This window comes from Monodelphis domestica, chromosome 3 (genome assembly GCF_027887165.1).
Source record: "Monodelphis domestica isolate mMonDom1 chromosome 3, mMonDom1.pri, whole genome shotgun sequence".
Lineage (NCBI taxonomy): Eukaryota > Metazoa > Chordata > Mammalia > Didelphimorphia > Didelphidae > Monodelphis > Monodelphis domestica.
Window position 1 is genome coordinate 1,192,702 of NC_077229.1, and position 9,563 is coordinate 1,202,264.

Here is a 9,563-nt window from a genome sequence, read left to right on the forward strand (position 1 = left end):
GGGATTCAAATTCGATCCCAATGAAATACTCAAGTCAGAATGGGATTTTATGGTGGTTTATTTACAATTGAAGGAAGAAATTAAGAAGGAGAAAGAGCGAAAAGGGGAAAGATATACTCTGGCCTGGTCTGAGCCAGGGGGAGTTCAGAGACCTCTCAGGCAAGGGCCCTTCCCAGAAGGTCAAAGATAACTCAGCCTCCAGCTAGGAGGCCTCCGCCAAGATGAGGGGCCTCCTTAGAGGTGAGAACTTTCAGAAGGGTCAAGTGAAAGGGAAGTCAGCCTTAACATTCACCACAGGGCTGCCTAAGGGATGCAGTCCCACCTAGACCCATGCTTCAGAGCTCCTCCAAGTCAAATTCCACTGCCCAAGTCTGCAAAAGCCCCCCTCACAGGACGTGATGCAAAATATACAGGCCATTCTTTACATCACTTCCCGTGTCTCACATGGACCAATGGTGGCTTAAACTTGGCTTAGGACAGCCCAGGGGGCAGTCAGTTGTTTCTGATTTGTCACTTGCTAGCACATGCTGGTCATAGGCCTTCCTCCTCAACACTTAATCCTTAAGTAGGGGTGTAGACATTCCTGGTTGCTAGAATTCTAAAGACTAAGCCGGGTGGAGTAAAACTAAAATTCACGGCTCCCAGTTTTGATGCTTAGTGGTGTGACCTGGGCAATAACACTAAGCTCCCACCCTGGAAAGTGCATTACTGACTTGGTAATCTCCCTGGGGGGAAAGGAGGGTCAGTGGGGAAGCTTTTAAACTTCAAATGAAAGGTCGTTCTTTCTCCTAGTGAAAGCTTTTTCTTTTTTGTTAGCTCAGCAAAGCATATTTCTTTAACAAAAACCCGTTGGTAGCGTACCTTATTTACAGAAGGGGCGGGGGGAGATTGTGTTCAAACTTTTCTCTGTGTGAGAAATGCTGGTAGATGGGCCACGGCTAGTCTAGGATACTCAGCCTTGTTAAGGCAGGAATTGGGGGCCCCGCAGACAGGAGACAAGGGGTAAGGAGCAGGGCAGCCATCCAGAAACAAATTTCTATTTGTCATGAAAGCTGATGAAAGCGACAGAAAACAACGAAATAAAGAATTTCCTTTTCCCTGCATGGCAGCATTTGTGACTGTGCGTTCCTTTCAGATTGGGAAGTGGGCTTTGAAGCCAAGGAACCCACTCCGAAACTTGGTGTTACTTTGAAGGGACTCAATAAGGAAAGATTGTCAAGACGCCATCAGCCCCAAGTTACCACGCCGAGAGAAGCTTTCGAGTGTGATGCCACAGTGGAGAGACAGCAGCACAACAAGGACACATCTTCTAGGCAAGGGAAACTCCCCCTGAGGAAAACTGCCAGTCCAGCAGGACCCCAGCAAAGTCCTAAATGGGGTGGAAGCTTGAATCTTGGGTCAGGACCACAGAGATTGAGCCGTCAGCAAGTCTCCCTAAATGGGGTACTGAGATCAGGTTTTGGTTTTAGAAGGTTATTCACTTACAGAAATGGGTTTTGAGTGATAATACATGTACAATCCAGATGGAATTTCTTGTCAACTCTGGGATAGGGGAGGGCAGACAGGAAGACGTGGAAAGACCTTCCCAGACAGAAAGCCACTTATTGGCCATCAGAGGATTCATCCAAGAGAAATGATTCTAGCACGTGTGGGAAGATCTTCCTAGAGTAGAAACAGTCTGGCCCACATCACATTCATCGTAGAGATACACTTCTGAATGTAATAAAATGTGGGAAGGCGTCCCTAGAGAAGAAACAACTCGGTCAACACCAGAGAGTTCATAATGGGGAGAAACGAATGAAACTACGAGAAGGCCTTTCTAGAGCAAAAACAGCAGAAAACTCATTGCCGAGAGAAACCTAGGGAGTGTGATGAATGTGGAACGTCTGTGTGCGAGCACACGGCTTCAACTAATACCAAAGAGGAACAGCAGACGTAATGGGTTTCCGACAGTGCATCTCACTCAATATTGGATAAGTCGCGTTATTTTTGAATGGCCAAGCCTCATGAGATTAACCAGTGTTAAAATTTTCAGGGTATGTTATTCTTATTATAGCTCTTTTGCCTTCTCGAATACCATATTCCAAGTTGTCTGATCCTTTAGCATGGTAGCTGTGAAATCTTGTGTGTCCTGACTATGATTCTATGATATTTTGATTATTTTTTTGTTGCACCCAGAATTTCTCTTTGATTATTTTTTCCTGAAGTCTTAGAGAGTCATTAGTTTCCACTTAACCCATTCTCATTTTTCAGGAGTTATTTTCTACATGCAATTTTATTTATTTGGCCAATTCTAATTTTTAAGGAGTTGTTTTCTTCATTATTTTTTTTAATTTATCAAGCTTCTAATTCTCTTCACAATTTTCTTGCAAAGCTCCCCCCTCCCAATTTTTCTTTTACTAATCTTGCTTGATTTTTTAAATCACTTTTTTTGTTCTTTTTATTTTAGCACTTCCAGGGATTTTTGCTGGCCGTGGGCCAATCTGCATTTTTTGTTGAGACTGAGTTTGTGTTTTAAGCTTTCCAGGCACCTTAGGAGCTTTTTTTGTGGTTGAGTCTTTGTTGTTGTTGTTGTTTTCTCCTTTGTTCTAGCCTATTTCTTGATTTTGGGCTTTGTTTTAGAAAAAAAAAAATTAGAGCTAGAGTCAGAAATTAGAAATGAATTTATTGGGGTAGCCAGGTGGTTCAGTGGCTAGAAAGCCAGGCCTAGACACAGAAGGTCCTGGGTTCAAATGTGGTCTCCTACACTTCCTAGCTATAGGACGCTGGGTACATCACTGAACTCCTATTGCCTATCCCTTGCCCTTCTGTCTTAGAGTTTCTATTGGCATAGAAAGTAAGGCTTAACAAATACTACCCAGATTTTTTCTGTGTCCAGCGAAGCACAGAGGACCAAGAACAGGGCTAGTAGAAGAGGAAACAACTCAATATGTAATGAGGGCACCGAGGAGAGGGAGAGATCTGGCACAGAAACAGAGTAGTATTCAGCATCTGCTGTTCAACAAAGAGGGCAGAGCGTCTTCATTGAGAAGCTGCCATCCATGACTCCATGATAAACACAGGAAATAATACAACATGTAAGACCAGCAGACGGGTGACTGTTTCAAAAGAATTCCCAAGTAATTAAAGACTGCTTGAGTCATGTCTAGGCTGGCACGTTCAGGAATGCAGACAGGCAACACGAGTGCTGAGGAGGACATGAACTTGTGGCTCTGCTTGAGTGTCCCGAACAAGACGTTGTTTTTGGCCAGAGACCTTGTCTCGTCCCAGATGGTGGGAGACGAGTCCCCGGATGGAACCTTAACTTACTAAATGGAATCAGTGAGCTCATCGAAGGGCTCCAGGTATGACCGGATCATGAAGGTCTCCCAGATGGATTCAGAAGCTGACTCTAATGAGCGACGACGTGCTCACGGACCAGACCTGTGGACAGAGCTCGTGATTGATTTCTGGATCCTGGAATTGAAGTGAGGCTCCGACCTCCCCCCACGTCTGCAGCCTGGAAGGCTGGCGTGCAATTTCTACAGCTTCCTTGTAATGGCAAAGGCACTCACTCAGCCTCTGTTTGAGAAGGCGCCAGGATGATAGAGGAAGTAAGACCTTCAACTGAGCTTCTGGGCTGGGTAATGGCTAGACCTGTATTTGGGTTCCTTTCTTTGTCTTGTTGCTGATTGCCAATATGATGCTAATGTCTCTATCAGGCTACCTGTTGGACACTCCCACGTCCCTCATTCCTGGAAAGCTCAATAAAACTTGGTTCACCTGCTCATCTGGCAGCTCCTGGGGGTAACTGGGGCCGTTCAAGGGTAGAGCCCCAGCTGATCTCTACAACTTCCCCAGGCACCATAGACGAGACCACTTCCACCCCAGCCAGCTCCTCATGGTTTGAACACAAACAGCCCTTACCTTCTGTCTTAGAAGTGGCACTAAGCATTGGCTTCAAGATATGGCCGGCTGAGACCCTCATTAAGGCTCAGGCCCATCGAGCCACATTCCCCCTCCCTTCTGTCCTCTTACATGCAGGTTATGTTTGGGGTCAGCACCCCTAGAAGCTCAGGCAAACTCTTGTGGTTTTTCATGTGACCTAAGGATACCCGCGGTCCTCCAATCCCTATGTGAGATGTTCCCTGGAAAACCACTGATGTCGGGTGTCAACATGGAGTCTAGAAAGCCCAGACTTGTGGCCCAGTAAGATCTAGTGGACCCCAAGTTTTAGGGCTAGCTTGTAGGTTGGAGACCCCAAAGCTTGTCCTTGTTCCTTGTTCCTGTGAGAATCCACCCTGAAGGGGACCTCAGGCTGGCCGGTTCAGTTTTACCTAAGGTACAAGACAATCCACCTGAGGTGAGGGCTGAGCCCAAGCGGCGTGACTTCTTGTCTCCAGAAGCCCCCCCCAGTCTGTCACACCCTCCCCTCCTTCCAAGGCCTGAACTCAAGACCTGCAGTTTATGAGACTGATGCGCTGCCTGCAGTGCGAAAGAGAGACTCAGCTTGCGCTTAGCCCCCACCTGAGGTGGATTGCATTGTGCTGGTCTCTCTGTAAGACATTAGCTGTCACCATGCCAACATTGCCTGTTACCTGTACATGGGAAGTTTGAGTAGACATTCCAGCCTATATTTCTCCCCCCATAAATGAGGATGCAACTGTCAATAAAGTGCCTTCTTTGTCACCCACAAGCCTGGCCCTCCTGATTCTACCATTCTTATCTCCTCATTGTCTTCCTACCCCAAAGAGGACTTCGAGGAGCCCCGGACATCAGCAGGCCAATCCCTGTTGATGTCACCAAGACAGAAGAGCAGTAAGGACTAAGCAATAGGGGTTAGGTGACTTGCCCAAGGTCACACCGCTACAAAGTGGCTGTGGTTCCATTTGAACCTAGGACCTGTTGTCTTTAGGTCTGGCTCTCAATCCACTGAGCCACCTAGCTGCCCCTCAATAGAGTTTAATAGTGACATAGATTGGGGGCAGCTGGGTAGCTCAGTGGATTGAGAGTCAGGCCTAGAGATGGGAGGTCCTAGGTTCAAATCTGGCCTCAGACACTTCCCAGCTGTGCGACCCTGGGCAAGTCACTTGACCCCCATTGCCTAGCCCTTGCCACGCTTCTGCCTTGGAGCTCCAAGACAGAAGGTAAGGGTTTTAAAAAATAGTGACATAGATTGGTGCTGTATCTTCTTATTTGGTCCAATAAGGGATGGAATCGATGGAAATGTGGCACTAGTGTTGGTTACTAGGAGAATCTGATCTCAGTCGTTCAAGGTGATTTTTACTTTTGGCCATTTAGTTTCTATGAAACCCAAGGAGGAGTCTAGCCATGAGCAGACTAATCCAGGTTAAATGTGTTATTCCTTTGTTTCTGAAGTTGTAGTAAACCATGTAGTGTGTTCTCTGGTGTGTCATATTTGTGGTCTGCAGAAAGGTTAACTGCATCATCACTGTAGCCCTTCCTCCCCCTTTTCTTTTTTTTTAAGGTTTTAAGGATAATTATATATTTTATTATAATTTTCTTACATTATATAAAAAAAAAACCTACCAGAGAACCAGGCACATCAGAAGGCTTCTACATTAACAACTCTGAGGGGATAGTATCAAAGCACAAGACTCACTAATTCATAGCACTTATCTTTCATCTAGTTAACAAATATTTGAGTAACTACAATGTTCAAGGCACTGCAGGAAACCCCAAAATGACAAGCTAGTTGTACGTCTTCATACTCGGTGGCATCATATGCAGACATTTATTAAAACTATTAACAACAAGGTACAGAGGCTAGAGAAAAACAAGTACAGTAGACACCCACTCTAAAGAGACATCATTCCTCAAGTTTCACAAAGCAAACATAATCGAGCTTATAAAGAACATGGTAGCTTCCCACCACGTTGGCAGTATTCCATTTTTTATAATGAATACGAGTATATCTGGCATACAACAGCTCTGCTCCTGAAACAGAATCACTTATGAATACACCATCGATCACTAAAGCAATTCTTTTGTAAGTCACATTATTAGTTATTAAAATGCAAAGAAGCTCCTTTCAAATCGTATCTGTCACAAATCCAGCTATTCTACTTGTTAGGAGAGTTTTGAGAAAATGAGATGTCATTTGGGATCACTTTAAGACAAGAAAACATCCCACCAGATATAGATATAGACATAGATATAGATATAGACATAGATATAGATATAGACATAGATATAGATAAATTCAATGGGGTACAAACTTGATCAAGTCTCCTTTAAATATACTGTTAATCTGTTCCTCATAATAGGGAACTTTTTACCTCAACTAGTATCTACAACAAAACTATAAAAAGCACCCCAAAAGAGGCACCATTCCTAGTAATGACAAATTTGGGGGCTCTGTTTCCCACATCTGTTTGTGGAGGGTCCTGCCTCTTTACTTCCTGTCCCAAGCTTGGTGGTGGTAAGGTGGTTGTTTGAACTGGCTGATCAACCATGGGCACATGGTCTTTATTTTGTATCCTCTTTATTCCTTGATTTCTAATGATCATTAATAAATGTCTTAAAATATAATATTATTGAGATTGAATTTTAACTTTTATAGTTTGCAATGTTAGTTATATATTTAGCTAAAATGTGCAACTGAATCTTTTCATCCTTTTACATGTAACATTTAAAATAGTGGAGTCATAAACTGTAACATTTAAAAGAGTGGTTGGCTTAAATTGTGACTGCAAAGATATGGTTTCAAATAAAAAATATAGTGGTTGCCAGGGGAAAATTCCCAAATATGAAATATACCCAAGTCAGCTGGGTTTTATGGAGATTTTAATTAATACAAATGAAGGAATTAAAGAAATGGAGAGAAACAGAGTAAGAGGGAATAGTAGGAAAAGGGCTAGACCAGCTTAGGCCAGCCTTAAGGCTTAAGCCTTAAGAGAGAGATCAGTTAGTCTTTTATCAACTTACCACAAGATTTGTCTAAGCAAGACTCTAGTGTTCAGAGACCCACCAGTTCAGCTTTGGCAAGCTCAACTAAGTTCAGCCACCAAGCCTTTCAAGGCAGCTTTGGCAAGCTGAATCTCCAGAGAGAGTTCTCTGAGAGAGTCCCCTGCTCTCAGCTTCTCATCTCCTTTTAAAGAGAATTTTCTCCTATGTCACCTCCCCTAAGTTCTCACATCTACCAATCCCAGTAGACGTTTTCCAAAGGACAGACCATTCTGAATTCGCACCTGGGTAGACTAAACTTTTGAGTAATTCACACCTGAGAAAACCTCTGAGTAAGTTCTCACCTGTTTGCTCCTTGTAAGTGCACAAGTTGCCTGACCTTTGTAGGTACTTAGCACCCTTTTGTATTAGATCTAAAAACAGGCACAGCTTAAGAACTTTTGCCTTACTATAAGTATGGGTTTAAGTACTTTTCATTGTTTAGTAAGGAGTTTCTTCCCCTAAAGCAGGCTCAAGTATGGGTGGAGTAGAGGTCTCACATTCCTCTTCTAAGTCCCTTCATTGTTTAAATGGGGAATGCTCTTAACCAAGTGTTCTGAAGCAGGGTCTGAGAATTTTTAAGGTTCACATACACTCAAGCCTAGATCTGACTAGGCTGTGTGCATCATTGGAATTCCAGCGTCAGAATGACATGGGGTCACCTCTGTAAGAAGTGAAGAAATTCTCTCAGATCACCTGAATGGTATCTGAATGGCATTTTACTTTGGATGTAGTGAATTATTCCAGGCTTACGGGGTGCTACTTGACTGCCATGTTGCTCATTTATTATAATGTTAACTCCATGGCCTGGAAGCTGGTGCACTGTTAAAGAGGTATCCATCCCTCCCGCCCATTTGTGTCATGACCAAGTATATGTACACCCGCACATCTGTGTCTATTTACATGTGTCTTTCTGTCTTTCACACATCTAAGAGAAAATCCAAATGACTTCACTTGATTTGCTGTTGTGTAGGAAGCCGTGAAACCTCATCATTAAAAACTACACTCGGTGATACAGAAGAGAAAAGGAGAGAATCCCTCTCGATTCTCTCGAACCCTTCTTTTCCTAAAGACATTTGATAAGAGGCCAAAAAGATCTCCAACACTTGAAGTCAACTTTATAGAGTTAGAAATCGTTTATGTTGGTGACGCCAAAGGCCAGGCCTGAAAAGCCAGTGGCATGCTTGGCAGGCTCACATTCCTTTGACTTCCCTTGCGGTCCTGAGCGGGCACAGCCTTGGCGTGAAGCCAGGCCTTTACTGACTAAAGATGGCTGAATTTTGCTTTTCTTCTACATCCTGTTGCTTCTTCAATGGCACACAAATAGCTGCGCTTCTCTTTTGAAGTAAGCGTGGCTGACCCCGTGTTTTCTAGAGCATTGTGGTTGTCTGTCTGGCCCTTCACTGTAACTCGGACTCAAATGCTCTACAATTTCCAATCCCCTGATGATGTGCCCCTTACAGAACACGTTGTTCTAGAAACTTCAAATGGGCGTTCAACAGACAACAGAGGCTGTTTTGCGCATTTAGGAACTAAATTACAGCATGTTCATCAAGGCGCCACATCTAGAGAAGAGCTACCACATTGACCTGAGGATGTACCAGGTCACAAATGGCTGCCGCAAACCGTTCAGAATGGTCTTATGTGCTCAAAAAGTGTCGCCCTACCAACAATTAGCATAGAGATGCGTGATGCATGAACTCCGAGAAGGCACTCTTCAAGCAAGCATCCTTTATCACTTCATCTCTATACTGGAGCACGGAACTCCCTCCCAGAGTTTGGACCACGTCCCTGTAAGCCGCCATACTGGAATGAAGAAGAAAATGAAAATGTCCAAAGAACAGAAAGCCTCTTCTTGGATGAAGATTGGGGGACGGGCTGGTAAAGGGAGGAGCGGACCCATCAGGCACCTCGGGCAGAGAAATAGTGGCGTCCCAAATTACAGGAGAAAGTCCAACAATGACCTCCCAAGAGCCATGGAGGCTACTCTGGCAGGCCAGAATGCTCCAGCCCATCCTGGAAACATTCTCGTGCTAGGACACTCACAATGACCCAAGACCTTCTGGGTAAAATGAACTTGCACGTGTTCAGGAGTGAAGTGTGCTGCTCTTTCTTTTGATTCCTCCCTTATGTGCTAGGGAACCAGGACCGACGGATGACCTTCTCGGCAGCCTTGGACTCTCGGTCACACTCCTCTTTTTTCTCCTCTAGTTCTTCTCAGACACTCTTCTCCAAGTCCCCAACTCCTTTGCCGGGTGATGATCGGATCTGCCCATCCATCCCCAACTTCTCTGCTTACCTAGTCTAGTCTCTTATCCCCACCTTCCTGGGAAGTGTCTAGAACTGAATGTCCCGTAGACATTTGAAATGTGTCATATTCAAAATGGAGCTCTTCTTTCCCTTTCTTGTCTTAACTTCCCTTTTGCTGCTGAGAATGCCACATCTTGCCAGGCACCTCAGTCGGCAGCTTAGGTGTCCTTCTTAACTCATCACGCTTTTATCTTCCCAGCGCCGACTGGTGCCTAGTCCTACCAGATTCTTACCTTCTTGCCATCTCTTGTATGGGCCCCCTTCTCCGGTCCTGCCACTGACCTGGTGTAGGATTCATTACTCCGTCC